The sequence below is a fragment of the Garra rufa genome, unplaced genomic scaffold, assembly GCF_049309525.1.
Source record: "Garra rufa unplaced genomic scaffold, GarRuf1.0 hap1_unplaced_002, whole genome shotgun sequence".
NCBI classification, from domain to species: Eukaryota; Metazoa; Chordata; class Actinopteri; order Cypriniformes; family Cyprinidae; genus Garra; species Garra rufa.
Genome location: NW_027394277.1, coordinates 10006469 through 10031940, shown reverse-complemented (window position 1 = coordinate 10031940; position 25472 = coordinate 10006469). Strand labels below are relative to the sequence as shown.

Here is a 25472-nt window from a genome sequence, read left to right as displayed (position 1 = left end):
AACCGTTATCTCAAGGAAAAACAGCCTATCGCCGGTCTGTCAAGGTACAGAAATGAAAAAATCATGAGATTAGCAATGAAACTGAGACGCGGTTTTAAACGGATAAGTTGCTGATTAACGGCTAGTTCAGATTTCATTTCGTGTCCAACTTTTTCTCAAAGCCTGGGTGGCACGTAGGAATAGGGCAACAATTCGGCAAGCCCGTGACATCAAAACCAAACTGCATTACGCAAAAAGTGTAGCGCGAGCCAGCCAGGAGTCGAACCTAGAATCTTCTGATCCGTAGTCAGACGCGTTATCCATTGCGCCACTGGCCCACCGACTGGGGGACCTCGTGCTTGCGCCCGACTTGTTGGTTTTCGACGTGACAGAAGCCTGTATTGCTGTCTGCTTGTTCTCATGCTATTAGCAGGCCAGCACCAGATCAGCCCTTCCCTGGTGGTCTAGTGGTTAGGATTCGGCGCTCTCACCGCCGTGGCCCGGGTTCGATTCCCGGTCAGGGAACTCTCTTTTGCCCCCCTTCCCCCCAACGGCGGACTGTGAAATCAAGCTCTGCTGGGCGCTTTCAGAAGGCCGGCCCCCCCAAAAAAGGTGGGCACATGAAAAAACAACCTCCTTCGAGCCGGAGTCGAACCAGCAACCTAAGGATTGCCAACGCTTCACCTACAGTCCTCCGCTCTACCAGCTGAGCTATCGAAGGCACGGGTCTGTGGGGTCACAACCTCTGCCTATTAGGTTTCTGCAGCTCGACTGCTGGCCAAAAAACGGCCTTCGACGCAGGAAGACGTGCGGCCCCTTCGAAGAGGAGCCCGCCTTCCCATACCGGGAGTCGAACCCGGGCCACCTGGGTGAAAACCAGGAATCCTGACCGCTAGACCATATGGGAACTGGTCAGTGGAAGCCTTGTCCGGGTAAAAAAAAAGATTCCAAAAATAGTCACGCCACGCATTCGAAAAAACAAGCGAGGTCTTGCATTGTAACCGTTATCTCAAGGAAAAACAGCCTATCGCCGGTCTGTCAAGGTACAGAAATGAAAAAATCATGAGATTAGCAATGAAACTGAGACGCGGTTTTAACCGGATAAGTTGCTGATTATTGGCTAGTTCGGATTTCATTTCGTGTCCAACTTTTTCTCAAAGCCTGGGTGACACGTAGGAATAGGGCAACGATTCTGCAAGCCCGTGACATCAAAACCAAACTGCATTATGCAAAAAGCGTAGCGCGAGCCAGCCAGAAGTCGAACCTAGAATCTTCTGATCCGTAGTCAGACGCTTTATCCATTGCGCCACTGGCCCACCGACTGGGGTCCCTCGTGCTTGCGCCCGACTTGTTGGTTTTCGACGTGACAGAAGCCTGTATTGCTGTCTGCTTGTTCTTGTGCTATTAGCAGGCCAGCATCAGATCAGCCCAGCATCAGATCAGCCCAGCATCAGATCAGCCCAGCATCAGATCAGCCCAGCATCAGATCAGCCCTTCCCTGGTGGTCTAGTGGTTAGGATTCGGCGCTCTCACCGCCGCGGCCCGGGTTCGATTCCCGGTCAGGGAACTCTCTTTTGCCCCCCTCCCCCCCAACGGCGGACTGTGAAATCAAGCTCTGCTGGGGGCTTTCAGAAGGCCGGCCCCCCCCCAAAAAAAGGTGGGCACATGAAAAAACAACCTCCTTCGAGCCGGAGTCGAACCAGCGACATAATGATTGCCAACGCTTCACCTACAGTCCTCCGCTCTACCAGCTGAGCTATCGAAGCACGGCTATGTGGGGTCACAACCTCTTCCTATTAGGTTTCTGCAGCTCAACTGCTGGCCAAAAAACGGCCTTCGACGCAGGAAGACGTGCGACCCCTTCGAAGAGGAGCCCGCCTTCCCATACCGGGACTCGAACCCGGGCCACCTGGGTGAAAACCATGAATCCTGACCGCTAGACCATATGGGAACTGGTCAGTGGAAACCTTGTCCGGGTAAAAAAAAAGATTCCAAAAATAGTCACGCCACGCATTCGAAAAGACAAGCGTGGTCTTGCATTGTAACCGTTATCTCAAGGAAAAACAGCCTATCGCCGGTCTGTCAAGGTACAGAAATGAAAAAATCATGAGATTAGCAATGAAACTGAGACGCGGTTTTAACCGGATAAGTTGCAGATTATTGGCTAGTTCGGATTTCATTTTGTGTCCAAGTTTTTCTCAAAGCCTGGGTGACACGTAGGAATGGGGCAACAATTCGGCAAGCCCGTGACATCAAAACCAAACTGCATTACGCAAAAAGCATAGCGCTAACCAGCCGGGAGTTGATCCTAGAATCTTCTGATCCGTAGTCAGACGCGTTATCCATTGCGCCACTGGCCCACCGACTGGGTGACCTCGTGCTTGCGCCCGACTTGTTGGTTTTCGACGTGACAGAAGCCTGTATTGCTGTCTGCTTGTTCTCATGCTATTAGCAGGCCAGCACCAGATCAGCCCTTCCCTGGTGGTCTAGTGGTTAGGATTCGGCGCTCTCACCGCCGCGGCCCGGGTTCGATTCCCGGTCAGGGAACTCTCTTTTGCCCCCCTTCCCCCCAACGGCGGACTGTGAAATCAAGCTCTGCTGGGCGCTTTCAGAAGGCCGGCCCCCCCAAAAAAGGTGGGCACATGAAAAAACAACCTCCTTCGAGCCGGAGTCGAACCAGCGACCTAAGGATTGCCAACGCTTCACCTACAGTCCTCCGCTCTACCAGCTGAGCTATCGAAGGCACGGGTCTGTGGGGTCACAACCTCTGCCTATTAGGTTTCTGCAGCTCGACTGCTGGCCAAAAAACGGCCTTCGACGCAGGAAGACGTGCGGCCCCTTCGAAGAGGAGCCCGCCTTCCCATACCGGGACTCGAACCCGGGCCACCTGGGTGAAAACCAGGAATCCTGACCGCTAGACCATATGGGAACTGGTCAGTGGAAGCCTTGTCCGGGTAAAAAAAAAGATTCCAAAAATAGTCACGCCACGCATTCGAAAAAACAAGCGAGGTCTTGCATTGTAACCGTTATCTCAAGGAAAAACAGCCTATCGCCGGTCTGTCAAGGTACAGAAATGAAAAAATCATGAGATTAGCAATGAAACTGAGACGCGGTTTTAACCGGATAAGTTGCTGATTATTGGCTAGTTCGGATTTCATTTCGTGTCCAACTTTTTCTCAAAGCCTGGGTGACACGTAGGAATAGGGCAACGATTCTGCAAGCCCGTGACATCAAAACCAAACTGCATTATGCAAAAAGCGTAGCGCGAGCCAGCCAGAAGTCGAACCTAGAATCTTCTGATCCGTAGTCATACGCTTTATCCATTGCGCCACTGGCCCACCGACTGGGGTCCCTCGTGCTTGCGCCCGACTTGTTGGTTTTCGACGTGACAGAAGCCTGTATTGCTGTCTGCTTGTTCTTGTGCTATTAGCAGGCCAGCATCAGATCAGCCCAGCATCAGATCAGCCCAGCATCAGATCAGCCCTTCCCTGGTGGTCTAGTGGTTAGGATTCGGCGCTCTCACCGCCGCGGCCCGGGTTCGATTCCCGGTCAGGGAACTCTCTTTTGCCCCCCTCCCCCCCAACGGCAGACTGTGAAATCAAGCTCTGCTGGGCGCTTTCAGAAGGCCGGCCCCCCCCCAAAAAACAGGTGGGCACATGAAAAAACAACCTCCTTCGAACCGGAGTCGAACCAGCGACCTAAGGATTGCCAACGCTTCAACTACAGTCCTCCGCTCTACCAGCTGAGCTATCGAAGGCACGGGTCTATAGGGTCACAACCTCTGCCTATTAGGTTTCTTTAGCTCGACTGCTGGCCAAAAAACGGCCTTCGACGCAGGAAGACGTGCGGCCCGTTCGAAGAGGGAAGCAAAGAGGAGCCCGCCTTCCCATACCGGGAGTCAAACCCGGGACGCCTGGGTGAAAACCAGGAATCATGACCGCTAGACCATATTGGAACTGGTCAGTGGAAGCCTTGTCCGGGTAAAAAAAAAGATTCCAAAAATAGTCACGCCACGCATTCGAAAAAACAAGCGTGGTCTTGCATTGTAACCGTTATCTCAAGGAAAAACAGCCTATCGCCGGTCTGTCAAGGTACAGAAATGAAAAAATCATGAGATTAGCAATGAAACTGAGACGCGGTTTTAAACGGATAAGTTGCTGATTAACGGCTAGTTCGGATTTCATTTCGTGTCCAACTTTTTCTCAAAGCCTGGGTGGCACGTAGGAATAGGGCAACAATTCGGCAAGCCCGTGACATCAAAACCAAACTGCATTACGCAAAAAGTGTAGCGCGAGCCAGCCAGGAGTCGAACCTAGAATCTTCTGATCCGTAGTCAGACGCGTTATCCATTGCGCCACTGGCCCACCGACTGGGGGACCTCGTGCTTGCGCCCGACTTGTTGGTTTTCGACGTGACAGAAGCCTGTATTGCTGTCTGCTTGTTCTCATGCTATTAGCAGGCCAGCACCAGATCAGCCCTTCCCTGGTGGTCTAGTGGTTAGGATTCGGCGCTCTCTCCGCCGCGGCCCGGGTTCGATTCCCGGTCAGGGAACTCTCTTTTGCCCCCCTTCCCCCCAACGGCGGACTGTGAAATCAAGCTCTGCTGGGCCCTTTCAGAAGGCCGGCCCCCCCAAAAAAGGTGGGCACATGAAAAAACAACCTCCTTCGAGCCGGAGTCGAACCAGCGACCTAAGGATTGCCAACGCTTCACCTACAGTCCTCCGCTCTACCAGCTGAGCTATCGAAGGCACGGGTCTGTGGTGTCACAACCTCTGCCTATTAGGTTTCTGCAGCTCGACTGCTGGCCAAAAAACGGCCTTCGACGCTGGAAGACGTGCGGCCCCTTCGAAGAGGAGCCCGCCTTCCCATACCGGGACTCGAACCCGGGCCACCTGGGTGAAAACCAGGAATCCTGACCGCTAGACCATATGGGAACTGGTCAGTGGAAGCCTTGTCCGGGTAAAAAAAAAGATTCCAAAAATAGTCACGCCACGCATTCGAAAAAACAAGCGAGGTCTTGCATTGTAACCGTTATCTCAAGGAAAAACAGCCTATCGCCGGTCTGTCAAGGTACAGAAATGAAAAAATCATGAGATTAGCAATGAAACTGAGACGCGGTTTTAACCGGATAAGTTGCTGATTATTGGCTAGTTCGGATTTCATTTCGTGTCCAACTTTTTCTCAAAGCCTGGGTGACACGTAGGAATAGGGCAACGATTCTGCAAGCCCGTGACATCAAAACCAAACTGCATTATGCAAAAAGCCTAGCGCGAGCCAGCCAGAAGTCGAACCTAGAATCTTCTGATCCGTAGTCAGACGCTTTATCCATTGCGCCACTGGCCCACCGACTGGGGTCCCTCGTGCTTGCGCCCGACTTGTTGGTTTTCGACGTGACAGAAGCCTGTATTGCTGTCTGCTTGTTCTTGTGCTATTAGCAGGCCAGCATCAGATCAGCCCAGCATCAGATCAGCCCAGCATCAGATCAGCCCTTCCCTGGTGGTCTAGTGGTTAGGATTCGGCGCTCTCACCGCCGCGGCCCTGGTTCGATTCCCGGTCAGGGAACTCTCTTTTGCCCCCCTCCCCCCCAACGGCGGACTGTGAAATCAAGCTCTGCTGGGCGCTTTCAGAAGGCCGGCCCCCCCAAAAAACGTGGGCACATGAAAAAACAACCTCCTTCGAGCCAGAGTCGAACCAGCGACCTAAGGATTGCCAACGCTTCACCTACAGTCCTCCGCTCTACCAACTGAGCTATCGAAGGCACGGGTCTGTAGGGTTTGTAGGGTCACAACCTCTGCCTATTAGGTTTCTGCAGCTCGACTGCTGGCCAAAAAACGGCCTTCGACGCAGGAAGACGTGCGGCCCGTTCGAAGAGGGAAGCAAAGAGGAGCCCGCCTTCCCATACCGGGAGTCAAACCCGGGCCACCTGGGTGAAAACCAAGAATCCTGACCGCTAGACCATATTGGAACTGGTCAGTGGAAGCCTTGTCCGGGTAAAAAAAAAGATTCCAAAAATAGTCACGCCACGCATTGGAAAAGACAAGCGTGGTCTTGCATTGTAACCGTTATCTCAAGGAAAAACAGCCTATCGCCGGTCTGTCAAGGTACAGAAATGAAAAAATCATGAGATTAGCAATGAAACTGAGACGCGGTTTTAAACGGATAAGTTGCTGATTAACGGCTAGTTCGGATTTCATTTCGTGTCCAACTTTTTCTCAAAGCCTGGGTGGCACGTAGGAATAGGGCAACAATTCGGCAAGCCCGTGACATCAAAACCAAACTGCATTACGCAAAAAGTGTAGCGCGAGCCAGCCAGGAGTCGAACCTAGAATCTTCTGATCCGTAGTCAGACGCGTTATCCATTGCGCCACTGGCCCACCGACTGGGGGACCTCGTGCTTGCGCCCGACTTGTTGGTTTTCGACGTGACAGAAGCCTGTATTGCTGTCTGCTTGTTCTCATGCTATTAGCAGGCCAGCACCAGATCAGCCCTTCCCTGGTGGTCTAGTGGTTAGGATTCGGCGCTCTCACCGCCGTGGCCCGGGTTCGATTCCCGGTCAGGGAACTCTCTTTTGCCCCCCTTCCCCCCAACGGCGGACTGTGAAATCAAGCTCTGCTGGGCGCTTTCAGAAGGCCGGCCCCCCCAAAAAAGGTGGGCACATGAAAAAACAACCTCCTTCGAGCCGGAGTCGAACCAGCAACCTAAGGATTGCCAACGCTTCACCTACAGTCCTCTGCTCTACCAGCTGAGCTATCGAAGCACGGCTATGTGGGGTCACAACCTCTTCCTATTAGGTTTCTGCAGCTCAACTGCTGGCCAAAAAACGGCCTTCGACGCAGGAAGACGTGCGGCCCCTTCGAAGAGGAGCCCGCCTTCCCATACCGGGACTCGAACCCGGGCCACCTGGGTGAAAACCATGAATCCTGACCGCTAGACCATATGGGAACTGGTCAGTGGAAACCTTGTCCGGGTAAAAAAAAAGATTCCAAAAATAGTCACGCCACGCATTCGAAAAGACAAGCGTGGTCTTGCATTGTAACCGTTATCTCAAGGAAAAACAGCCTATCGCCGGTCTGTCAAGGTACAGAAATGAAAAAATCATGAGATTAGCAATGAAACTGAGACGCGGTTTTAACCGGATAAGTTGCAGATTATTGGCTAGTTCGGATTTCATTTTGTGTCCAAGTTTTTCTCAAAGCCTGGGTGACACGTAGGAATGGGGCAACAATTCGGCAAGCCCGTGACATCAAAACCAAACTGCATTACGCAAAAAGCATAGCGCTAACCAGCCGGGAGTTGATCCTAGAATCTTCTGATCCGTAGTCAGACGCGTTATCCATTGCGCCACTGGCCCACCGACTGGGGGACCTCGTGCTTGCGCCCGACTTGTTGGTTTTCGACGTGACAGAAGCCTGTATTGCTGTCTGCTTGTTCTCATGCTATTAGCAGGCCAGCACCAGATCAGCCCTTCCCTGGTGGTCTAGTGGTTAGGATTCGGCGCTCTCACCGCCGCGGCCCGGGTTCGATTCCCGGTCAGGGAACTCTCTTTTGCCCCCCTTCCCCCCAACGGCGGACTGTGAAATCAAGCTCTGCTGGGCGCTTTCAGAAGGCCGGCCCCCCCAAAAAAGGTGGGCACATGAAAAAACAACCTCCTTCGAGCCGGAGTCGAACCAGCGACCTAAGGATTGCCAACGCTTCACCTACAGTCCTCCGCTCTACCAGCTGAGCTATCGAAGGCACGGGTCTGTGGGGTCACAACCTCTGCCTATTAGGTTTCTGCAGCTCGACTGCTGGCCAAAAAACGGCCTTCGACGCAGGAAGACGTGCGGCCCCTTCGAAGAGGAGCCCGCCTTCCCATACCGGGACTCGAACCCGGACCACCTGGGTGAAAACCAGGAATCCTGACCGCTAGACCATATGGGAACTGGTCAGTGGAAGCCTTGTCCGGGTAAAAAAAAAGATTCCAAAAATAGTCACGCCACGCATTCGAAAAAACAAGCGAGGTCTTGCATTGTAACCGTTATCTCAAGGAAAAACAGCCTATCGCCGGTCTGTCAAGGTACAGAAATGAAAAAATCATGAGATTAGCAATGAAACTGAGACGCGGTTTTAACCGGATAAGTTGCTGATTATTGGCTAGTTCGGATTTCATTTCGTGTCCAACTTTTTCTCAAAGCCTGGGTGACACGTAGGAATAGGGCAACGATTCTGCAAGCCCGTGACATCAAAACCAAACTGCATTATGCAAAAAGCGTAGCGCGAGCCAGCCAGAAGTCGAACCTAGAATCTTCTGATCCGTAGTCAGACGCTTTATCCATTGCGCCACTGGCCCACCGACTGGGGTCCCTCGTGCTTGCGCCCGACTTGTTGGTTTTCGACGTGACAGAAGCCTGTATTGCTGTCTGCTTGTTCTTGTGCTATTAGCAGGCCAGCATCAGATCAGCCCAGCATCAGATCAGCCCTTCCCTGGTGGTCTAGTGGTTAGGATTCGGCGCTCTCACAGCCGCGGCCCGGCTTCGATTCCCGCTCAGGGAACTCTCTTTTGCCCCCCTCCCCCCCAACGGCAGACTGTGAAATCAAGCTCTGCTGGGCGCTTTCAGAAGGCCGGCCCCCCCCCAAAAAACAGGTGGGCACATGAAAAAACAACCTCCTTCGAACCGGAGTCGAACCAGCGACCTAAGGATTGCCAACGCTTCAACTACAGTCCTCCGCTCTACCAGCTGAGCTATCGAAGGCACGGGTCTATAGGGTCACAACCTCTGCCTATTAGGTTTCTTTAGCTCGACTGCTGGCCAAAAAACGGCCTTCGACGCAGGAAGACGTGCGGCCCGTTCGAAGAGGGAAGCAAAGAGGAGCCCGCCTTCCCATACCGGGAGTCAAACCCGGGACGCCTGGGTGAAAACCAGGAATCATGACCGCTAGACCATATTGGAACTGGTCAGTGGAAGCCTTGTCCGGGTAAAAAAAAAGATTCCAAAAATAGTCACGCCACGCATTCGAAAAAACAAGCGTGGTCTTGCATTGTAACCGTTATCTCAAGGAAAAACAGCCTATCGCCGGTCTGTCAAGGTACAGAAATGAAAAAATCATGAGATTAGCAATGAAACTGAGACGCGGTTTTAAACGGATAAGTTGCTGATTAACGGCTAGTTCGGATTTCATTTCGTGTCCAACTTTTTCTCAAAGCCTGGGTGGCACGTAGGAATAGGGCAACAATTCGGCAAGCCCGTGACATCAAAACCAAACTGCATTACGCAAAAAGTGTAGCGCGAGCCAGCCAGGAGTCGAACCTAGAATCTTCTGATCCGTAGTCAGACGCGTTATCCATTGCGCCACTGGCCCACCGACTGGGGGACCTCGTGCTTGCGCCCGACTTGTTGGTTTTCGACGTGACAGAAGCCTGTATTGCTGTCTGCTTGTTCTCATGCTATTAGCAGGCCAGCACCAGATCAGCCCTTCCCTGGTGGTCTAGTGGTTAGGATTCGGCGCTCTCTCCGCCGCGGCCCGGGTTCGATTCCCGGTCAGGGAACTCTCTTTTGCCCCCCTTCCCCCCAACGGCGGACTGTGAAATCAAGCTCTGCTGGGCCCTTTCAGAAGGCCGGCCCCCCAAAAAAAGGTGGGCACATGAAAAAACAACCTCCTTCGAGCCGGAGTCGAACCAGCGACCTATGGATTGCCAACGCTTCACCTACAGTCCTCCGCTCTACCAGCTGAGCTATCGAAGGCACGGGTCTGTGGGGTCACAACCTCTGCCTATTAGGTTTCTGCAGCTCGACTGCTGGCCAAAAAACGGCCTTCGACGCAGGAAGACGTGCGGCCCCTTCGAAGAGGAGCCCGCCTTCCCATACCGGGACTCGAACCCGGGCCACCTGGGTGAAAACCAGGAATCCTGACCGCTAGACCATATGGGAACTGGTCAGTGGAAGCCTTGTCCGGGTAAAAAAAAAGATTCCAAAAATAGTCACGCCACGCATTCGAAAAAACAAGCGAGGTCTTGCATTGTAACCGTTATCTCAAGGAAAAACAGCCTATCGCCGGTCTGTCAAGGTACAGAAATGAAAAAATCATGAGATTAGCAATGAAACTGAGACGCGGTTTTAACCGGATAAGTTGCTGATTATTGGCTAGTTCGGATTTCATTTCGTGTCCAACTTTTTCTCAAAGCCTGGGTGACACGTAGGAATAGGGCAACGATTCTGCAAGCCCGTGACATCAAAACCAAACTGCATTATGCAAAAAGCCTAGCGCGAGCCAGCCAGAAGTCGAACCTAGAATCTTCTGATCCGTAGTCAGACGCTTTATCCATTGCGCCACTGGCCCACCGACTGGGGTCCCTCGTGCTTGCGCCCGACTTGTTGGTTTTCGACGTGACAGAAGCCTGTATTGCTGTCTGCTTGTTCTTGTGCTATTAGCAGGCCAGCATCAGATCAGCCCAGCATCAGATCAGCCCAGCATCAGATCAGCCCAGCATCAGATCAGCCCAGCATCAGATCAGCCCAGCATCAGATCAGCCCTTCCCTGGTGGTCTAGTGGTTAGGATTCGGCGCTCTCACCGCCGCGGCCCGGGTTCGATTCCCGGTCAGGGAACTCTCTTTTGCCCCCCTCCCCCCCAACGGCGGACTGTGAAATCAAGCTCTGCTGGGCGCTTTCAGAAGGCCGGCCCCCCCAAAAAACGTGGGCACATGAAAAAACAACCTCCTTCGAGCCAGAGTCGAACCAGCGACCTAAGGATTGCCAACGCTTCACCTACAGTCCTCCGCTCTACCAACTGAGCTATCGAAGGCACGGGTCTGTAGGGTCTGTAGGGTCTGTAGGGTTTGTAGGGTCACAACCTCTGCCTATTAGGTTTCTGCAGCTCGACTGCTGGCCAAAAAACGGCCTTCGACGCAGGAAGACGTGCGGCCCGTTCGAAGAGGGAAGCAAAGAGGAGCCCGCCTTCCCATACCGGGAGTCAAACCCGGGCCACCTGGGTGAAAACCAAGAATCCTGACCGCTAGACCATATTGGAACTGGTCAGTGGAAGCCTTGTCCGGGTAAAAAAAAAGATTCCAAAAATAGTCACGCCACGCATTGGAAAAGACAAGCGTGGTCTTGCATTGTAACCGTTATCTCAAGGAAAAACAGCCTATCGCCGGTCTGTCAAGGTACAGAAATGAAAAAATCATGAGATTAGCAATGAAACTGAGACGCGGTTTTAAACGGATAAGTTGCTGATTAACGGCTAGTTCAGATTTCATTTCGTGTCCAACTTTTTCTCAAAGCCTGGGTGGCACGTAGGAATAGGGCAACAATTCGGCAAGCCCGTGACATCAAAACCAAACTGCATTACGCAAAAAGTGTAGCGCGAGCCAGCCAGGAGTCGAACCTAGAATCTTCTGATCCGTAGTCAGACGCGTTATCCATTGCGCCACTGGCCCACCGACTGGGGGACCTCGTGCTTGCGCCCGACTTGTTGGTTTTCGACGTGACAGAAGCCTGTATTGCTGTCTGCTTGTTCTCATGCTATTAGCAGGCCAGCACCAGATCAGCCCTTCCCTGGTGGTCTAGTGGTTAGGATTCGGCGCTCTCACCGCCGTGGCCCGGGTTCGATTCCCGGTCAGGGAACTCTCTTTTGCCCCCCTTCCCCCCAACGGCGGACTGTGAAATCAAGCTCTGCTGGGCGCTTTCAGAAGGCCGGCCCCCCCAAAAAAGGTGGGCACATGAAAAAACAACCTCCTTCGAGCCGGAGTCGAACCAGCAACCTAAGGATTGCCAACGCTTCACCTACAGTCCTCCGCTCTACCAGCTGAGCTATCGAAGGCACGGGTCTGTGGGGTCACAACCTCTGCCTATTAGGTTTCTGCAGCTCGACTGCTGGCCAAAAAACGGCCTTCGACGCAGGAAGACGTGCGGCCCCTTCGAAGAGGAGCCCGCCTTCCCATACCGGGAGTCGAACCCGGGCCACCTGGGTGAAAACCAGGAATCCTGACCGCTAGACCATATGGGAACTGGTCAGTGGAAGCCTTGTCCGGGTAAAAAAAAAGATTCCAAAAATAGTCACGCCACGCATTCGAAAAAACAAGCGAGGTCTTGCATTGTAACCGTTATCTCAAGGAAAAACAGCCTATCGCCGGTCTGTCAAGGTACAGAAATGAAAAAATCATGAGATTAGCAATGAAACTGAGACGCGGTTTTAACCGGATAAGTTGCTGATTATTGGCTAGTTCGGATTTCATTTCGTGTCCAACTTTTTCTCAAAGCCTGGGTGACACGTAGGAATAGGGCAACGATTCTGCAAGCCCGTGACATCAAAACCAAACTGCATTATGCAAAAAGCGTAGCGCGAGCCAGCCAGAAGTCGAACCTAGAATCTTCTGATCCGTAGTCAGACGCTTTATCCATTGCGCCACTGGCCCACCGACTGGGGTCCCTCGTGCTTGCGCCCGACTTGTTGGTTTTCGACGTGACAGAAGCCTGTATTGCTGTCTGCTTGTTCTTGTGCTATTAGCAGGCCAGCATCAGATCAGCCCAGCATCAGATCAGCCCAGCATCAGATCAGCCCAGCATCAGATCAGCCCAGCATCAGATCAGCCCAGCATCAGATCAGCCCTTCCCTGGTGGTCTAGTGGTTAGGATTCGGCGCTCTCACCGCCGCGGCCCGGGTTCGATTCCCGGTCAGGGAACTCTCTTTTGCCCCCCTCCCCCCCAACGGCGGACTGTGAAATCAAGCTCTGCTGGGGGCTTTCAGAAGGCCGGCCCCCCCCCAAAAAAAGGTGGGCACATGAAAAAACAACCTCCTTCGAGCCGGAGTCGAACCAGCGACATAATGATTGCCAACGCTTCACCTACAGTCCTCCGCTCTACCAGCTGAGCTATCGAAGCACGGCTATGTGGGGTCACAACCTCTTCCTATTAGGTTTCTGCAGCTCAACTGCTGGCCAAAAAACGGCCTTCGACGCAGGAAGACGTGCGACCCCTTCGAAGAGGAGCCCGCCTTCCCATACCGGGACTCGAACCCGGGCCACCTGGGTGAAAACCATGAATCCTGACCGCTAGACCATATGGGAACTGGTCAGTGGAAACCTTGTCCGGGTAAAAAAAAAGATTCCAAAAATAGTCACGCCACGCATTCGAAAAGACAAGCGTGGTCTTGCATTGTAACCGTTATCTCAAGGAAAAACAGCCTATCGCCGGTCTGTCAAGGTACAGAAATGAAAAAATCATGAGATTAGCAATGAAACTGAGACGCGGTTTTAACCGGATAAGTTGCAGATTATTGGCTAGTTCGGATTTCATTTTGTGTCCAAGTTTTTCTCAAAGCCTGGGTGACACGTAGGAATGGGGCAACAATTCGGCAAGCCCGTGACATCAAAACCAAACTGCATTACGCAAAAAGCATAGCGCTAACCAGCCGGGAGTTGATCCTAGAATCTTCTGATCCGTAGTCAGACGCGTTATCCATTGCGCCACTGGCCCACCGACTGGGTGACCTCGTGCTTGCGCCCGACTTGTTGGTTTTCGACGTGACAGAAGCCTGTATTGCTGTCTGCTTGTTCTCATGCTATTAGCAGGCCAGCACCAGATCAGCCCTTCCCTGGTGGTCTAGTGGTTAGGATTCGGCGCTCTCACCGCCGCGGCCCGGGTTCGATTCCCGGTCAGGGAACTCTCTTTTGCCCCCCTTCCCCCCAACGGCGGACTGTGAAATCAAGCTCTGCTGGGCGCTTTCAGAAGGCCGGCCCCCCCAAAAAAGGTGGGCACATGAAAAAACAACCTCCTTCGAGCCGGAGTCGAACCAGCGACCTAAGGATTGCCAACGCTTCACCTACAGTCCTCCGCTCTACCAGCTGAGCTATCGAAGGCACGGGTCTGTGGGGTCACAACCTCTGCCTATTAGGTTTCTGCAGCTCGACTGCTGGCCAAAAAACGGCCTTCGACGCAGGAAGACGTGCGGCCCCTTCGAAGAGGAGCCCGCCTTCCCATACCGGGACTCGAACCCGGGCCACCTGGGTGAAAACCAGGAATCCTGACCGCTAGACCATATGGGAACTGGTCAGTGGAAGCCTTGTCCGGGTAAAAAAAAAGATTCCAAAAATAGTCACGCCACGCATTCGAAAAAACAAGCGAGGTCTTGCATTGTAACCGTTATCTCAAGGAAAAACAGCCTATCGCCGGTCTGTCAAGGTACAGAAATGAAAAAATCATGAGATTAGCAATGAAACTGAGACGCGGTTTTAACCGGATAAGTTGCTGATTATTGGCTAGTTCGGATTTCATTTCGTGTCCAACTTTTTCTCAAAGCCTGGGTGACACGTAGGAATAGGGCAACGATTCTGCAAGCCCGTGACATCAAAACCAAACTGCATTATGCAAAAAGCGTAGCGCGAGCCAGCCAGAAGTCGAACCTAGAATCTTCTGATCCGTAGTCATACGCTTTATCCATTGCGCCACTGGCCCACCGACTGGGGTCCCTCGTGCTTGCGCCCGACTTGTTGGTTTTCGACGTGACAGAAGCCTGTATTGCTGTCTGCTTGTTCTTGTGCTATTAGCAGGCCAGCATCAGATCAGCCCAGCATCAGATCAGCCCTTCCCTGGTGGTCTAGTGGTTAGGATTCGGCGCTCTCACCGCCGCGGCCCGGGTTCGATTCCCGGTCAGGGAACTCTCTTTTGCCCCCCTCCCCCCCAACGGCAGACTGTGAAATCAAGCTCTGCTGGGCGCTTTCAGAAGGCCGGCCCCCCCCCAAAAAACAGGTGGGCACATGAAAAAACAACCTCCTTCGAACCGGAGTCGAACCAGCGACCTAAGGATTGCCAACGCTTCAACTACAGTCCTCCGCTCTACCAGCTGAGCTATCGAAGGCACGGGTCTATAGGGTCACAACCTCTGCCTATTAGGTTTCTTTAGCTCGACTGCTGGCCAAAAAACGGCCTTCGACGCAGGAAGACGTGCGGCCCGTTCGAAGAGGGAAGCAAAGAGGAGCCCGCCTTCCCATACCGGGAGTCAAACCCGGGACGCCTGGGTGAAAACCAGGAATCATGACCGCTAGACCATATTGGAACTGGTCAGTGGAAGCCTTGTCCGGGTAAAAAAAAAGATTCCAAAAATAGTCACGCCACGCATTCGAAAAAACAAGCGTGGTCTTGCATTGTAACCGTTATCTCAAGGAAAAACAGCCTATCGCCGGTCTGTCAAGGTACAGAAATGAAAAAATCATGAGATTAGCAATGAAACTGAGACGCGGTTTTAAACGGATAAGTTGCTGATTAACGGCTAGTTCGGATTTCATTTCGTGTCCAACTTTTTCTCAAAGCCTGGGTGGCACGTAGGAATAGGGCAACAATTCGGCAAGCCCGTGACATCAAAACCAAACTGCATTACGCAAAAAGTGTAGCGCGAGCCAGCCAGGAGTCGAACCTAGAATCTTCTGATCCGTAGTCAGACGCGTTATCCATTTCGCCACTGGCCCACCGACTGGGGGACCTCGTGCTTGCGCCCGACTTGTTGGTTTTCGACGTGACAGAAGCCTGTATTGCTGTCTGCTTGTTCTCATGCTATTAGCAGGCCAGCACCAGATCAGCCCTTCCCTGGTGGTCTAGTGGTTAGGATTCGGCGCTCTCTCCGCCGCGGCCCGGGTTCGATTCCCGGTCAGGGAACTCTCTTTTGCCCCCCTTCCCCCCAACGGCGGACTGTGAAATCAAGCTCTGCTGGGCCCTTTCAGAAGGCCGGCCCCCCCAAAAAAGGTGGGCACATGAAAAAACAACCTCCTTCGAGCCGGAGTCGAACCAGCGACCTAAGGATTGCCAACGCTTCACCTACAGTCCTCCGCTCTACCAGCTGAGCTATCGAAGGCACGGGTCTGTGGGGTCACAACCTCTGCCTATTAGGTTTCTGCAGCTCGACTGCTGGCCAAAAAACGGCCTTCGACGCTGGAAGACGTGCGGCCCCTTCGAAGAGGAGCCCGCCTTCCCATACCGGGACTCGAACCCGGGCCACCTGGGTGAAAACCAGGAATCCTGACCGCTAGACCATATGGGAACTGGTCAGTGGAAGCCTTGTCCGGGTAAAAAAAAAGATTCCAAAAATAGTCACGCCACGCATTCGAAAAAACAAGCGAGGTCTTGCATTGTAACCGTTATCTCAAGGAAAAACAGCCTATCGCCGGTCTGTCAAGGTACAGAAATGAAAAAATCATGAGATTAGCAATGAAACTGAGACGCGGTTTTAACCGGATAAGTTGCTGATTATTGGCTAGTTCGGATTTCATTTCGTGTCCAACTTTTTCTCAAAGCCTGGGTGACACGTAGGAATAGGGCAACGATTCTGCAAGCCCGTGACATCAAAACCAAACTGCATTATGCAAAAAGCGTAGCGCGAGCCAGCCAGAAGTCGAACCTAGAATCTTCTGATCCGTAGTCAGACGCTTTATCCATTGCGCCACTGGCCCACCGACTGGGGTCCCTCGTGCTTGCGCCCGACTTGTTGGTTTTCGACGTGACAGAAGCCTGTATTGCTGTCTGCTTGTTCTTGTGCTATTAGCAGGCCAGCATCAGATCAGCCCAGCATCAGATCAGCCCAGCATCAGATCAGCCCTTCCCTGGTGGTCTAGTGGTTAGGATTCGGCGCTCTCACCGCCGCGGCCCGGGTTCGATTCCCGGTCAGGGAACTCTCTTTTGCCCCCCTCCCCCCCAACGGCGGACTGTGAAATCAAGCTCTGCTGGGCGCTTTCAGAAGGCCGCCCCCCCAAAAAAACGTGGGCACATGAAAAAACAACCTCCTTCGAGCCAGAGTCGAACCAGCGACCTAAGGATTGCCAACGCTTCACCTACAGTCCTCCGCTCTACCAACTGAGCTATCGAAGGCACGGGTCTGTAGGGTTTGTAGGGTCACAACCTCTGCCTATTAGGTTTCTTTAGCTCGACTGCTGGCCAAAAAACGGCCTTCGACGCAGGAAGACGTGCGGCCCGTTCGAAGAGGGAAGCAAAGAGGAGCCCGCCTTCCCATACCGGGAGTCAAACCCGGGACGCCTGGGTGAAAACCAGGAATCATGACCGCTAGACCATATTGGAACTGGTCAGTGGAAGCCTTGTCCGGGTAAAAAAAAAGATTCCAAAAATAGTCACGCCACGCATTCGAAAAAACAAGCGTGGTCTTGCATTGTAACCGTTATCTCAAGGAAAAACAGCCTATCGCCGGTCTGTCAAGGTACAGAAATGAAAAAATCATGAGATTAGCAATGAAACTGAGACGCGGTTTTAAACGGATAAGTTGCTGATTAACGGCTAGTTCGGATTTCATTTCGTGTCCAACTTTTTCTCAAAGCCTGGGTGGCACGTAGGAATAGGGCAACAATTCGGCAAGCCCGTGACATCAAAACCAAACTGCATTACGCAAAAAGTGTAGCGCGAGCCAGCCAGGAGTCGAACCTAGAATCTTCTGATCCGTAGTCAGACGCGTTATCCATTGCGCCACTGGCCCACCGAGTGGGGGACCTCGTGCTTGCGCCCGACTTGTTGGTTTTCGACGTGACAGAAGCCTGTATTGCTGTCTGCTTGTTCTCATGCTATTAGCAGGCCAGCACCAGATCAGCCCTTCCCTGGTGGTCTAGTGGTTAGGATTCGGCGCTCTCTCCGCCGCGGCCCGGGTTCGATTCCCGGTCAGGGAACTCTCTTTTGCCCCCCTTCCCCCCAACGGCGGACTGTGAAATCAAGCTCTGCTGGGCCCTTTCAGAAGGCCGGCCCCCCCAAAAAAGGTGGGCACATGAAAAAACAACCTCCTTCGAGCCGGAGTCGAACCAGCGACCTAAGGATTGCCAACGCTTCACCTACAGTCCTCCGCTCTACCAGCTGAGCTATCGAAGGCACGGGTCTGTGGGGTCACAACCTCTGCCTATTAGGTTTCTGCAGCTCGACTGCTGGCCAAAAAACGGCCTTCGACGCAGGAAGACGTGCGGCCCCTTCGAAGAGGAGCCCGCCTTCCCATACCGGGACTCGAACCCGGGCCACCTGGGTGAAAACCAGGAATCCTGACCGCTAGACCATATGGGAACTGGTCAGTGGAAGCCTTGTCCGGGTAAAAAAAAAGATTCCAAAAATAGTCACGCCACGCATTCGAAAAAACAAGCGAGGTCTTGCATTGTAACCGTTATCTCAAGGAAAAACAGCCTATCGCCGGTCTGTCAAGGTACAGAAATGAAAAAATCATGAGATTAGCAATGAAACTGAGACGCGGTTTTAACCGGATAAGTTGCTGATTATTGGCTAGTTCGGATTTCATTTCGTGTCCAACTTTTTCTCAAAGCCTGGGTGACACGTAGGAATAGGGCAACGATTCTGCAAGCCCGTGACATCAAAACCAAACTGCATTATGCAAAAAGCGTAGCGCGAGCCAGCCAGAAGTCGAACCTAGAATCTTCTGATCCGTAGTCAGACGCTTTATCCATTGCGCCACTGGCCCACCGACTGGGGTCCCTCGTGCTTGCGCCCGACTTGTTGGTTTTCGACGTGACAGAAGCCTGTATTGCTGTCTGCTTGTTCTTGTGCTATTAGCAGGCCAGCATCAGATCAGCCCAGCATCAGATCAGCCCTTCCCTGGTGGTCTAGTGGTTAGGATTCGGCGCTCTCACCGCCGCGGCCTGGGTTCGATTCCCGGTCAGGGAACTCTCTTTTGCCCCCCTCCCCCCCAACGGCAGACTGTGAAATCAAGCTCTGCTGGGCGCTTTCAGAAGGCCGGCCCCCCCCCCCCCAAAAAAAAGGTGGGCACATGAAAAAACAACCTCCTTCGAACCGGAGTCGAACCAGCGACCTAAGTATTGCCAACGCTTCAACTACAGTCCTCCGCTCTACCAGCTGAGCTATCGAAGGCACGGGTCTATGGGGTCACAACCTCTGCCTATTAGGTTTCTTTAGCTCGACTGCTGGCCAAAAAACGGCCTTCGACGCAGGAAGACGTGCGGCCCGTTCGAAGAGGCAAGCAAAGAGGAGCCCGCCTTCCCATACCGGGAGTCAAACCCGGGACGCTTGGGTGAAAACCAGGAATCATGACCGCTAGACCATATTGGAACTGGTCAGTGGAAGCCTTGTCTGGGTAAAAAAAAAGATTCCAAAAATAGTCACGCCACGCATTCGAAAAAACAAGCGTGGTCTTGCATTGTAACCGTTATCTCAAGGAAAAACAGCCTATCGCCGGTCTGTCAAGGTACAGAAATGAAAAAATCATGAGATTAGCAATGAAACTGAGACGCGGTTTTAAACGGATAAGTTGCTGATTAACGGCTAGTTCGGATTTCATTTCGTGTCCAACTTTTTCTCAAAGCCTGGGTGGCACGTAGGAATAGGGCAACAATTCGGCAAGCCCGTGACATCAAAACCAAACTGCATTACGCAAAAAGTGTAGCGCGAGCCAGCCAGGAGTCGAACCTAGAATCTTCTGATCCGTAGTCAGACGCGTTATCCATTGCGCCACTGGCCCACCGACTGGGGGACCTCGTGCTTGCGCCCGACTTGTTGGTTTTCGACGTGACAGAAGCCTGTATTGCTGTCTGCTTGTTCTCATGCTATTAGCAGGCCAGCACCAGATCAGCCCTTCCCTGGTGGTCTAGTGGTTAGGATTCGGCGCTCTCACCGCCGTGGCCCGGGTTCGATTCCCGGTCAGGGAACTCTCTTTTGCCCCCCTTCCCCCCAACGGCGGACTGTGAAATCAAGCTCTGCTGGGCGCTTTCAGAAGGCCGGCCCCCCCAAAAAAGGTGGGCACATGAAAAAACAACCTCCTTCGAGCCGGAGTCGAACCAGCGACCTAAGGATTGCCAACGCTTCACCTACAGTCCTCCGCTCTACCAGCTGAGCTATCGAAGGCACGGGTCTGTGGGGTCACAACCTCTGCCTATTAGGTTTCTGCAGCTCGACTGCTGGCCAAAAAACGGCCTTCGACGCAGGAAGACGTGCGGCCCCTTCGAAGAGGAGCCCGCCTTCCCATACCGGGACTCGAACCCGGGCCACCTGGGTGAAAACCAGGAATCCTGACCGCTAGACCATATGGGAACTGGTCAGTGGAAGCCTTGTCCGGGTAAAAAAAAAGATTCCAAAAATAGTCACGCCACGCATTCGAAAAAACAAGCGAGGTCTTGCATTGTAACCGTTATCTCAAGGAAAAACAGCCTATCGCCGGTCTGTCAAGGTACAGAAATGAAAAAATCATGAGATTAGCAATGAAACTGAGACGCGGTTTTAACCGGATAAGTTGCTGATTATTGGCTAGTTCGGATTTCATTTCATGTCCAACTTTTTCTCAAAGCCTGGGTGACACGTAGGAATAGGGCAACGATTCTGCAAGCCCGTGACATCAAAACCAAACTGCATTATGCAAAAAGCGTAGCGCGAGCCAGCCAGAAGTCGAACCTAGAATCTTCTGATCCGTAGTCAGACGCTTTATCCATTGCGCCACTGGCCCACCGACTGGGGTCCCTCGTGCTTGCGCCCGACTTGTTGGTTTTCGACGTGACAGAAGCCTGTATTGCTGTCTGCTTGTTCTTGTGCTATTAGCAGGCCAGCATCAGATCAGCCCAGCATCAGATCAGCCCTTCCCTGGTGGTCTAGTGGTTAGTATTCGGCGCTCTCACCGCCGCGGCCCGGGTTCGATTCCCGGTCAGGGAACTCTCTTTTGCCCCCCTCCCCCCCAACGGCAGACTGTGAAATCAAGCTCTGCTGGGCGCTTTCAGAAGGCCGGCCCCCCCCCAAAAAACAGGTGGGCACATGAAAAAACAACCTCCTTCGAACCGGAGTCGAACCAGCGACCTAAGGATTGCCAACGCTTCAACTACAGTCCTCCGCTCTACCAGCTGAGCTATCGAAGGCACGGGTCTATAGGGTCACAACCTCTGCCTATTAGGTTTCTTTAGCTCGACTGCTGGCCAAAAAACGGCCTTCGACGCAGGAAGACGTGCGGCCCGTTCGAAGAGGGAAGCAAAGAGGAGCCCGCCTTCCATACCGGGAGTCAAACCCGGGACGCCTGGGTGAAAACCAGGAATCATGACCGCTAGACCATATTGGAACTGGTCAGTGGAAGCCTTGTCCGGGTAAAAAAAAAGATTCCAAAAATAGTCACGCCACGCATTCGAAAAAACAAGCGTGGTCTTGCATTGTAACCGTTATCTCAAGGAAAAACAGCCTATCGCCGGTCTGTCAAGGTACAGAAATGAAAAAATCATGAGATTAGCAATGAAACTGAGACGCGGTTTTAAACGGATAAGTTGCTGATTAACGGCTAGTTCGGATTTCATTTCGTGTCCAACTTTTCTCAAAGCCTGGGTGGCACGTAGGAATAGGGCAACAATTCGGCAAGCCCGTGACATCAAAACCAAACTGCATTACGCAAAAAGTGTAGCGCGAGCCAGCCAGGAGTCGAACCTAGAATCTTCTGATCCGTAGTCAGACGCGTTATCCATTGCGCCACTGGCCCACCGAGTGGGGGACCTCGTGCTTGCGCCCGACTTGTTGGTTTTCGACGTGACAGAAGCCTGTATTGCTGTCTGCTTGTTCTCATGCTATTAGCAGGCCAGCACCAGATCAGCCCTTCCCTGGTGGTCTAGTGGTTAGGATTCGGCGCTCTCTCCGCCGCGGCCCGGGTTCGATTCCCGGTCAGGGAACTCTCTTTTGCCCCCCTTCCCCCAACGGCGGACTGTGAAATCAAGCTCTGCTGGGCCCTTTCAGAAGGCCGGCCCCCCCAAAAAAGGTGGGCACATGAAAAAACAACCTCCTTCGAGCCGGAGTCGAACCAGCGACCTAAGGATTGCCAACGCTTCACCTACAGTCCTCCGCTCTACCAGCTGAGCTATCGAAGGCACGGGTCTGTGGGGTCACAACCTCTGCCTATTAGGTTTCTGCAGCTCGACTGCTGGCCAAAAAACGGCCTTCGACGCAGGAAGACGTGCGGCCCCTTCGAAGAGGAGCCCGCCTTCCCATACCGGGACTCGAACCCGGGCCACCTGGGTGAAAACCAGGAATCCTGACCGCTAGACCATATGGGAACTGGTCAGTGGAAGCCTTGTCCGGGGTAAAAAAAAAGATTCCAAAAATAGTCACGCCACGCATTCGAAAAAACAAGCGAGGTCTTGCATTGTAACCGTTATCTCAAGGAAAAAACAGCCTATCGCCGGTCTGTCAAGGTACAGAAATGAAAAAATCATGAGATTAGCAATGAAACTGAGACGCGGTTTTAACCGGATAAGTTGCTGATTATTGGCTAGTTCGGATTTCATTTCGTGTCCAACTTTTTCTCAAAGCCTGGGTGACACGTAGGAATAGGGCAACGATTCTGCAAGCCCGTGACATCAAAACCAAACTGCATTATGCAAAAAGCGTAGCGCGAGCCAGCCAGAAGTCGAACCTAGAATCTTCTGATCCGTAGTCAGACGCTTTATCCATTGCGCCACTGGCCCACCGACTGGGGTCCCTCGTGCTTGCGCCCGACTTGTTGGTTTTCGACGTGACAGAAGCCTGTATTGCTGTCTGCTTGTTCTTGTGCTATTAGCAGGCCAGCATCAGATCAGCCCAGCATCAGATCAGCCCAGCATCAGATCAGCCCAGCATCAGATCAGCCCAGCATCAGATCAGCCCAGCATCAGATCAGCCCAGCATCAGATCAGCCCAGCATCAGATCAGCCCTTCCCTGGTGGTCTAGTGGTTAGGATTCGGCGCTCTCACCGCCGCGGCCCGGGTTCGATTCCCGGTCAGGGAACTCTCTTTTGCCCCCCTCCCCCCCAACGGCGGACTGTGAAATCAAGCTCTGCTGGGCGCTTTCAGAAGGCCGGCCCCCCAAAAAAACGTGGGCACATGAAAAAACAACCTCCTTCGAGCCAGAGTCGAACCAGCGACCTAAGGATTGCCAACGCTTCACCTACAGTCCTCCGCTCTACCAACTGAGCTATCGAAGGCACGGGTCTGTAGGGTCTGTAGGGTTTGTAGGGTCACAACCTCTGCCTATTAGGTTTCTGCAGCTCGACTGCTGGCCAAAAAACGGCCTTCGACGCAGGAAGACGTGCGGCCCGTTCGAAGAGGGAAGCAAAGAGGAGCCCGCCTTCCCATACCGGGAGTCAAACCCGGGCCACCTGGGTGAAAACCAAGAATTCTGACCGCTAGACCATATTGGAACTGGTCAGTGGAAGCCTTGTCCGGGTAAAAAAAAAGATTCCAAAAATAGTCACGCCACGCATTGGAAAAGACAAGCGTGGTCTTGCATTGTAACCGTTATCTCAAGGAAAAACAGCCTATTGCCGGTCTGTCAAGGTACAGAAATGAAAAAATCATGAGATTAGCAATGAAACTGAGACGCGGTTTTAAACGGATAAGTTGCTGATTAACGGCTAGTTCGGATTTCATTTCGTGTCCAACTTTTTCTCAAAGCCTGGGTGGCACGTAGGAATAGGGCAACAATTCGGCAAGCCCGTGACATCAAAACCAAACTGCATTACGCAAAAAGTGTAGCGCGAGCCAGCCAGGAGTCGAACCTAGAATCTTCTGATCCGTAGTCAGACGCGTTATCCATTGCACCACTGGCCCACCAACTGGGGGACCTCGTGCTTGCGCCCGACTTGTTGGTTTTCGACGTGACAGAAGCCTGTATTGCTGTCTGCTTGTTCTCATGCTATTAGCAGGCTAGCACCAGATCAGCCCTTCCCTGGTGGTCTAGTGGTTAGGATTCGGCGCTCTCACCGCCGCGGCCCGGGTTCGATTCCCGGTCAGGGAACTCTCTTTTGCCCCCCTCCCCCCCAACGGCGGACTGTGAAATCAAGCTCTGCTGGGGGCTTTCAGAAGGCCGGCCCCCCCCAAAAAAAGGTGGGCACATGAAAAAACAACCTCCTTCGAGCCGGAGTCGAACCAGCGACATAATGATTGCCAACGCTTCACCTACAGTCCTCCGCTCTACCAGCTGAGCTATCGAAGCACGGCTATGTGGGGTCACAACCTCTTCCTATTAGGTTTCTGCAGCTCAACTGCTGGCCAAAAAACGGCCTTCGACGCAGGAAGACGTGCGGCCCCTTCGAAGAGGAGCCCGCCTTCCCATACCGGGACTCGAACCCGGGCCACCTGGGTGAAAACCATGAATCCTGACCACTAGACCATATGGGAACTGGTCAGTGGAAACCTTGTCCGGGTAAAAAAAAAGATTCCAAAAATAGTCACGCCACGCATTCGAAAAGACAAGCGTGGTCTTGCATTGTAACCGTTATCTCAAGGAAAAACAGCCTATCGCCGGTCTGTCAAGGTACAGAAATGAAAAAATCATGAGATTAGCAATGAAACTGAGACGCGGTTTTAACCGGATAAGTTGCAGATTATTGGCTAGTTCGGATTTCATTTTGTGTCCAAGTTTTTCTCAAAGCCTGGGTGACACGTAGGAATGGGGCAACAATTCGGCAAGCCCGTGACATCAAAACCAAACTGCATTACGCAAAAAGCATAGCGCTAACCAGCCGGGAGTTGATCCTAGAATCTTCTGATCCGTAGTCAGACGCGTTATCCATTGCGCCACTGGCCCACCGACTGGGGGACCTCGTGCTTGCGCCCGACTTGTTGGTTTTCGACGTGACAGAAGCCTGTATTGCTGTCTGCTTGTTCTCATGCTATTAGCAGGCCAGCACCAGATCAGCCCTTCCCTGGTGGTCTAGTGGTTAGGATTCGGAGCTCTCACCGCCGCGGCCCGGGTTCGATTCCCGGTCAGGGAACTCTCTTTTGCCCCCCTTCCCCCCAACGGCGGACTGTGAAATCAAGCTCTGCTGGGCGCTTTCAGAAGGCCGGCCCCCCAAAAAAGGTGGGCACATGAAAAAACAACCTCCTTCGAGCCGGAGTCGAACCAGCGACCTAAGGATTGCCAACGCTTCACCTACAGTCCTCCGCTCTACCAGCTGAGCTATCGAAGGCACGGGTCTGTGGGGTCACAACCTCTGCCTATTAGGTTTCTGCAGCTCGACTGCTGGCCAAAAAACGGCCTTCGACGCAGGAAGACGTGCGGCCCCTTCGAAGAGGAGCCCCGCCTTCCCATACCGGGACTCGAACCCGGGCCACCTGGGTGAAAACCAGGAATCCTGACCGCTAGACCATATGGGAACTGGTCAGTGGAAGCCTTGTCTGGGTAAAAAAAAAGATTCCAAAAATAGTCACGCCACGCATTCGAAAAAACAAGCGAGGTCTTGCATTGTAACCGTTATCTCAAGGAAAAACAGCCTATCGCCGGTCTGTCAAGGTACAGAAATGAAAAAATCATGAGATTAGCAATGAAACTGAGACGCGGTTTTAACCGGATAAGTTGCTGATTATTGGCTAGTTCGGATTTCATTTCGTGTCCAACTTTTTCTCAAAGCCTGGGTGACACGTAGGAATAGGGCAACGATTCTGCAAGCCCGTGACATCAAAACCAAACTGCATTATGCAAAAAGCGTAGCGCGAGCCAGCCAGAAGTCGAACCTAGAATCTTCTGATCCGTAGTCAGACGCTTTATCCATTGCGCCACTGGCCCACCGACTGGGG

The 25472-nt window shown here is 52.8% G+C and overlaps 58 non-coding genes across 58 annotated transcripts; 23 read left to right on the top strand and 35 right to left on the bottom strand.

The window, feature by feature from the left end:
* Nucleotides 1–244: 244 nt before the first annotated feature.
* trnar-acg (transfer RNA arginine (anticodon ACG)) lies at nucleotides 245–317 on the bottom strand. Its single transcript has one exon. It is a non-coding gene; the product is annotated as a tRNA-Arg (tRNA).
* Nucleotides 318–432: 115 nt separating this feature from the next.
* Nucleotides 433–504, top strand: trnae-cuc (transfer RNA glutamic acid (anticodon CUC)). The gene has a single exon. It is a non-coding gene; the product is annotated as a tRNA-Glu (tRNA).
* A 310-nt stretch (nucleotides 505–814) lies between these two features.
* trnae-uuc (transfer RNA glutamic acid (anticodon UUC)) lies at nucleotides 815–886 on the bottom strand. Its single transcript has one exon. It is a non-coding gene; the product is annotated as a tRNA-Glu (tRNA).
* A 588-nt stretch (nucleotides 887–1474) lies between these two features.
* On the top strand, nucleotides 1475–1546 carry trnae-cuc (transfer RNA glutamic acid (anticodon CUC)). The gene has a single exon. It is a non-coding gene; the product is annotated as a tRNA-Glu (tRNA).
* A 312-nt stretch (nucleotides 1547–1858) lies between these two features.
* Nucleotides 1859–1930, bottom strand: trnae-uuc (transfer RNA glutamic acid (anticodon UUC)). The gene has a single exon. It is a non-coding gene; the product is annotated as a tRNA-Glu (tRNA).
* A 524-nt stretch (nucleotides 1931–2454) lies between these two features.
* On the top strand, nucleotides 2455–2526 carry trnae-cuc (transfer RNA glutamic acid (anticodon CUC)). The gene has a single exon. It is a non-coding gene; the product is annotated as a tRNA-Glu (tRNA).
* A 109-nt stretch (nucleotides 2527–2635) lies between these two features.
* trnay-gua (transfer RNA tyrosine (anticodon GUA)) lies at nucleotides 2636–2722 on the bottom strand. The gene is given in 2 exon segments: nucleotides 2636–2671; nucleotides 2686–2722. It is a non-coding gene; the product is annotated as a tRNA-Tyr (tRNA).
* A 114-nt stretch (nucleotides 2723–2836) lies between these two features.
* Nucleotides 2837–2908, bottom strand: trnae-uuc (transfer RNA glutamic acid (anticodon UUC)). The gene has a single exon. It is a non-coding gene; the product is annotated as a tRNA-Glu (tRNA).
* Nucleotides 2909–3464: 556 nt separating this feature from the next.
* trnae-cuc (transfer RNA glutamic acid (anticodon CUC)) lies at nucleotides 3465–3536 on the top strand. Its single transcript has one exon. It is a non-coding gene; the product is annotated as a tRNA-Glu (tRNA).
* Nucleotides 3537–4270: 734 nt separating this feature from the next.
* Nucleotides 4271–4343, bottom strand: trnar-acg (transfer RNA arginine (anticodon ACG)). The gene has a single exon. It is a non-coding gene; the product is annotated as a tRNA-Arg (tRNA).
* A 115-nt stretch (nucleotides 4344–4458) lies between these two features.
* Nucleotides 4459–4530, top strand: trnae-cuc (transfer RNA glutamic acid (anticodon CUC)). Its single transcript has one exon. It is a non-coding gene; the product is annotated as a tRNA-Glu (tRNA).
* Nucleotides 4531–4639: 109 nt separating this feature from the next.
* On the bottom strand, nucleotides 4640–4726 carry trnay-gua (transfer RNA tyrosine (anticodon GUA)). The gene is given in 2 exon segments: nucleotides 4640–4675; nucleotides 4690–4726. It is a non-coding gene; the product is annotated as a tRNA-Tyr (tRNA).
* A 114-nt stretch (nucleotides 4727–4840) lies between these two features.
* Nucleotides 4841–4912, bottom strand: trnae-uuc (transfer RNA glutamic acid (anticodon UUC)). The gene has a single exon. It is a non-coding gene; the product is annotated as a tRNA-Glu (tRNA).
* Nucleotides 4913–6279: 1367 nt separating this feature from the next.
* Nucleotides 6280–6352, bottom strand: trnar-acg (transfer RNA arginine (anticodon ACG)). Its single transcript has one exon. It is a non-coding gene; the product is annotated as a tRNA-Arg (tRNA).
* Nucleotides 6353–6467: 115 nt separating this feature from the next.
* trnae-cuc (transfer RNA glutamic acid (anticodon CUC)) lies at nucleotides 6468–6539 on the top strand. The gene has a single exon. It is a non-coding gene; the product is annotated as a tRNA-Glu (tRNA).
* Nucleotides 6540–6848: 309 nt separating this feature from the next.
* On the bottom strand, nucleotides 6849–6920 carry trnae-uuc (transfer RNA glutamic acid (anticodon UUC)). The gene has a single exon. It is a non-coding gene; the product is annotated as a tRNA-Glu (tRNA).
* A 524-nt stretch (nucleotides 6921–7444) lies between these two features.
* Nucleotides 7445–7516, top strand: trnae-cuc (transfer RNA glutamic acid (anticodon CUC)). The gene has a single exon. It is a non-coding gene; the product is annotated as a tRNA-Glu (tRNA).
* A 109-nt stretch (nucleotides 7517–7625) lies between these two features.
* trnay-gua (transfer RNA tyrosine (anticodon GUA)) lies at nucleotides 7626–7712 on the bottom strand. Its single transcript is given in 2 exon segments — nucleotides 7626–7661; nucleotides 7676–7712. It is a non-coding gene; the product is annotated as a tRNA-Tyr (tRNA).
* A 114-nt stretch (nucleotides 7713–7826) lies between these two features.
* On the bottom strand, nucleotides 7827–7898 carry trnae-uuc (transfer RNA glutamic acid (anticodon UUC)). Its single transcript has one exon. It is a non-coding gene; the product is annotated as a tRNA-Glu (tRNA).
* A 1346-nt stretch (nucleotides 7899–9244) lies between these two features.
* trnar-acg (transfer RNA arginine (anticodon ACG)) lies at nucleotides 9245–9317 on the bottom strand. The gene has a single exon. It is a non-coding gene; the product is annotated as a tRNA-Arg (tRNA).
* A 115-nt stretch (nucleotides 9318–9432) lies between these two features.
* Nucleotides 9433–9504, top strand: trnae-cuc (transfer RNA glutamic acid (anticodon CUC)). The gene has a single exon. It is a non-coding gene; the product is annotated as a tRNA-Glu (tRNA).
* Nucleotides 9505–9814: 310 nt separating this feature from the next.
* trnae-uuc (transfer RNA glutamic acid (anticodon UUC)) lies at nucleotides 9815–9886 on the bottom strand. Its single transcript has one exon. It is a non-coding gene; the product is annotated as a tRNA-Glu (tRNA).
* Nucleotides 9887–10490: 604 nt separating this feature from the next.
* trnae-cuc (transfer RNA glutamic acid (anticodon CUC)) lies at nucleotides 10491–10562 on the top strand. Its single transcript has one exon. It is a non-coding gene; the product is annotated as a tRNA-Glu (tRNA).
* A 757-nt stretch (nucleotides 10563–11319) lies between these two features.
* Nucleotides 11320–11392, bottom strand: trnar-acg (transfer RNA arginine (anticodon ACG)). The gene has a single exon. It is a non-coding gene; the product is annotated as a tRNA-Arg (tRNA).
* A 115-nt stretch (nucleotides 11393–11507) lies between these two features.
* Nucleotides 11508–11579, top strand: trnae-cuc (transfer RNA glutamic acid (anticodon CUC)). Its single transcript has one exon. It is a non-coding gene; the product is annotated as a tRNA-Glu (tRNA).
* Nucleotides 11580–11889: 310 nt separating this feature from the next.
* Nucleotides 11890–11961, bottom strand: trnae-uuc (transfer RNA glutamic acid (anticodon UUC)). The gene has a single exon. It is a non-coding gene; the product is annotated as a tRNA-Glu (tRNA).
* Nucleotides 11962–12565: 604 nt separating this feature from the next.
* trnae-cuc (transfer RNA glutamic acid (anticodon CUC)) lies at nucleotides 12566–12637 on the top strand. The gene has a single exon. It is a non-coding gene; the product is annotated as a tRNA-Glu (tRNA).
* A 312-nt stretch (nucleotides 12638–12949) lies between these two features.
* On the bottom strand, nucleotides 12950–13021 carry trnae-uuc (transfer RNA glutamic acid (anticodon UUC)). Its single transcript has one exon. It is a non-coding gene; the product is annotated as a tRNA-Glu (tRNA).
* A 524-nt stretch (nucleotides 13022–13545) lies between these two features.
* trnae-cuc (transfer RNA glutamic acid (anticodon CUC)) lies at nucleotides 13546–13617 on the top strand. Its single transcript has one exon. It is a non-coding gene; the product is annotated as a tRNA-Glu (tRNA).
* Nucleotides 13618–13726: 109 nt separating this feature from the next.
* Nucleotides 13727–13813, bottom strand: trnay-gua (transfer RNA tyrosine (anticodon GUA)). Its single transcript is given in 2 exon segments — nucleotides 13727–13762; nucleotides 13777–13813. It is a non-coding gene; the product is annotated as a tRNA-Tyr (tRNA).
* Nucleotides 13814–13927: 114 nt separating this feature from the next.
* trnae-uuc (transfer RNA glutamic acid (anticodon UUC)) lies at nucleotides 13928–13999 on the bottom strand. The gene has a single exon. It is a non-coding gene; the product is annotated as a tRNA-Glu (tRNA).
* Nucleotides 14000–14539: 540 nt separating this feature from the next.
* On the top strand, nucleotides 14540–14611 carry trnae-cuc (transfer RNA glutamic acid (anticodon CUC)). Its single transcript has one exon. It is a non-coding gene; the product is annotated as a tRNA-Glu (tRNA).
* Nucleotides 14612–15345: 734 nt separating this feature from the next.
* trnar-acg (transfer RNA arginine (anticodon ACG)) lies at nucleotides 15346–15418 on the bottom strand. Its single transcript has one exon. It is a non-coding gene; the product is annotated as a tRNA-Arg (tRNA).
* Nucleotides 15419–15533: 115 nt separating this feature from the next.
* trnae-cuc (transfer RNA glutamic acid (anticodon CUC)) lies at nucleotides 15534–15605 on the top strand. The gene has a single exon. It is a non-coding gene; the product is annotated as a tRNA-Glu (tRNA).
* Nucleotides 15606–15714: 109 nt separating this feature from the next.
* On the bottom strand, nucleotides 15715–15801 carry trnay-gua (transfer RNA tyrosine (anticodon GUA)). The gene is given in 2 exon segments: nucleotides 15715–15750; nucleotides 15765–15801. It is a non-coding gene; the product is annotated as a tRNA-Tyr (tRNA).
* A 114-nt stretch (nucleotides 15802–15915) lies between these two features.
* Nucleotides 15916–15987, bottom strand: trnae-uuc (transfer RNA glutamic acid (anticodon UUC)). Its single transcript has one exon. It is a non-coding gene; the product is annotated as a tRNA-Glu (tRNA).
* Nucleotides 15988–16543: 556 nt separating this feature from the next.
* Nucleotides 16544–16615, top strand: trnae-cuc (transfer RNA glutamic acid (anticodon CUC)). Its single transcript has one exon. It is a non-coding gene; the product is annotated as a tRNA-Glu (tRNA).
* A 739-nt stretch (nucleotides 16616–17354) lies between these two features.
* trnar-acg (transfer RNA arginine (anticodon ACG)) lies at nucleotides 17355–17427 on the bottom strand. The gene has a single exon. It is a non-coding gene; the product is annotated as a tRNA-Arg (tRNA).
* Nucleotides 17428–17542: 115 nt separating this feature from the next.
* On the top strand, nucleotides 17543–17614 carry trnae-cuc (transfer RNA glutamic acid (anticodon CUC)). Its single transcript has one exon. It is a non-coding gene; the product is annotated as a tRNA-Glu (tRNA).
* A 109-nt stretch (nucleotides 17615–17723) lies between these two features.
* Nucleotides 17724–17810, bottom strand: trnay-gua (transfer RNA tyrosine (anticodon GUA)). The gene is given in 2 exon segments: nucleotides 17724–17759; nucleotides 17774–17810. It is a non-coding gene; the product is annotated as a tRNA-Tyr (tRNA).
* A 114-nt stretch (nucleotides 17811–17924) lies between these two features.
* On the bottom strand, nucleotides 17925–17996 carry trnae-uuc (transfer RNA glutamic acid (anticodon UUC)). Its single transcript has one exon. It is a non-coding gene; the product is annotated as a tRNA-Glu (tRNA).
* Nucleotides 17997–18536: 540 nt separating this feature from the next.
* trnae-cuc (transfer RNA glutamic acid (anticodon CUC)) lies at nucleotides 18537–18608 on the top strand. Its single transcript has one exon. It is a non-coding gene; the product is annotated as a tRNA-Glu (tRNA).
* Nucleotides 18609–19346: 738 nt separating this feature from the next.
* Nucleotides 19347–19419, bottom strand: trnar-acg (transfer RNA arginine (anticodon ACG)). Its single transcript has one exon. It is a non-coding gene; the product is annotated as a tRNA-Arg (tRNA).
* A 115-nt stretch (nucleotides 19420–19534) lies between these two features.
* Nucleotides 19535–19606, top strand: trnae-cuc (transfer RNA glutamic acid (anticodon CUC)). Its single transcript has one exon. It is a non-coding gene; the product is annotated as a tRNA-Glu (tRNA).
* A 109-nt stretch (nucleotides 19607–19715) lies between these two features.
* Nucleotides 19716–19802, bottom strand: trnay-gua (transfer RNA tyrosine (anticodon GUA)). The gene is given in 2 exon segments: nucleotides 19716–19751; nucleotides 19766–19802. It is a non-coding gene; the product is annotated as a tRNA-Tyr (tRNA).
* Nucleotides 19803–19916: 114 nt separating this feature from the next.
* trnae-uuc (transfer RNA glutamic acid (anticodon UUC)) lies at nucleotides 19917–19988 on the bottom strand. The gene has a single exon. It is a non-coding gene; the product is annotated as a tRNA-Glu (tRNA).
* Nucleotides 19989–20528: 540 nt separating this feature from the next.
* Nucleotides 20529–20600, top strand: trnae-cuc (transfer RNA glutamic acid (anticodon CUC)). The gene has a single exon. It is a non-coding gene; the product is annotated as a tRNA-Glu (tRNA).
* A 732-nt stretch (nucleotides 20601–21332) lies between these two features.
* On the bottom strand, nucleotides 21333–21405 carry trnar-acg (transfer RNA arginine (anticodon ACG)). The gene has a single exon. It is a non-coding gene; the product is annotated as a tRNA-Arg (tRNA).
* Nucleotides 21406–21520: 115 nt separating this feature from the next.
* Nucleotides 21521–21592, top strand: trnae-cuc (transfer RNA glutamic acid (anticodon CUC)). Its single transcript has one exon. It is a non-coding gene; the product is annotated as a tRNA-Glu (tRNA).
* A 108-nt stretch (nucleotides 21593–21700) lies between these two features.
* On the bottom strand, nucleotides 21701–21787 carry trnay-gua (transfer RNA tyrosine (anticodon GUA)). Its single transcript is given in 2 exon segments — nucleotides 21701–21736; nucleotides 21751–21787. It is a non-coding gene; the product is annotated as a tRNA-Tyr (tRNA).
* Nucleotides 21788–21901: 114 nt separating this feature from the next.
* Nucleotides 21902–21973, bottom strand: trnae-uuc (transfer RNA glutamic acid (anticodon UUC)). The gene has a single exon. It is a non-coding gene; the product is annotated as a tRNA-Glu (tRNA).
* A 638-nt stretch (nucleotides 21974–22611) lies between these two features.
* On the top strand, nucleotides 22612–22683 carry trnae-cuc (transfer RNA glutamic acid (anticodon CUC)). The gene has a single exon. It is a non-coding gene; the product is annotated as a tRNA-Glu (tRNA).
* A 748-nt stretch (nucleotides 22684–23431) lies between these two features.
* trnar-acg (transfer RNA arginine (anticodon ACG)) lies at nucleotides 23432–23504 on the bottom strand. The gene has a single exon. It is a non-coding gene; the product is annotated as a tRNA-Arg (tRNA).
* A 115-nt stretch (nucleotides 23505–23619) lies between these two features.
* trnae-cuc (transfer RNA glutamic acid (anticodon CUC)) lies at nucleotides 23620–23691 on the top strand. Its single transcript has one exon. It is a non-coding gene; the product is annotated as a tRNA-Glu (tRNA).
* A 311-nt stretch (nucleotides 23692–24002) lies between these two features.
* Nucleotides 24003–24074, bottom strand: trnae-uuc (transfer RNA glutamic acid (anticodon UUC)). The gene has a single exon. It is a non-coding gene; the product is annotated as a tRNA-Glu (tRNA).
* Nucleotides 24075–24598: 524 nt separating this feature from the next.
* On the top strand, nucleotides 24599–24670 carry trnae-cuc (transfer RNA glutamic acid (anticodon CUC)). Its single transcript has one exon. It is a non-coding gene; the product is annotated as a tRNA-Glu (tRNA).
* A 108-nt stretch (nucleotides 24671–24778) lies between these two features.
* On the bottom strand, nucleotides 24779–24865 carry trnay-gua (transfer RNA tyrosine (anticodon GUA)). The gene is given in 2 exon segments: nucleotides 24779–24814; nucleotides 24829–24865. It is a non-coding gene; the product is annotated as a tRNA-Tyr (tRNA).
* Nucleotides 24866–24980: 115 nt separating this feature from the next.
* Nucleotides 24981–25052, bottom strand: trnae-uuc (transfer RNA glutamic acid (anticodon UUC)). The gene has a single exon. It is a non-coding gene; the product is annotated as a tRNA-Glu (tRNA).
* Between the last annotated feature and the right edge of the window lie 420 nt (nucleotides 25053–25472).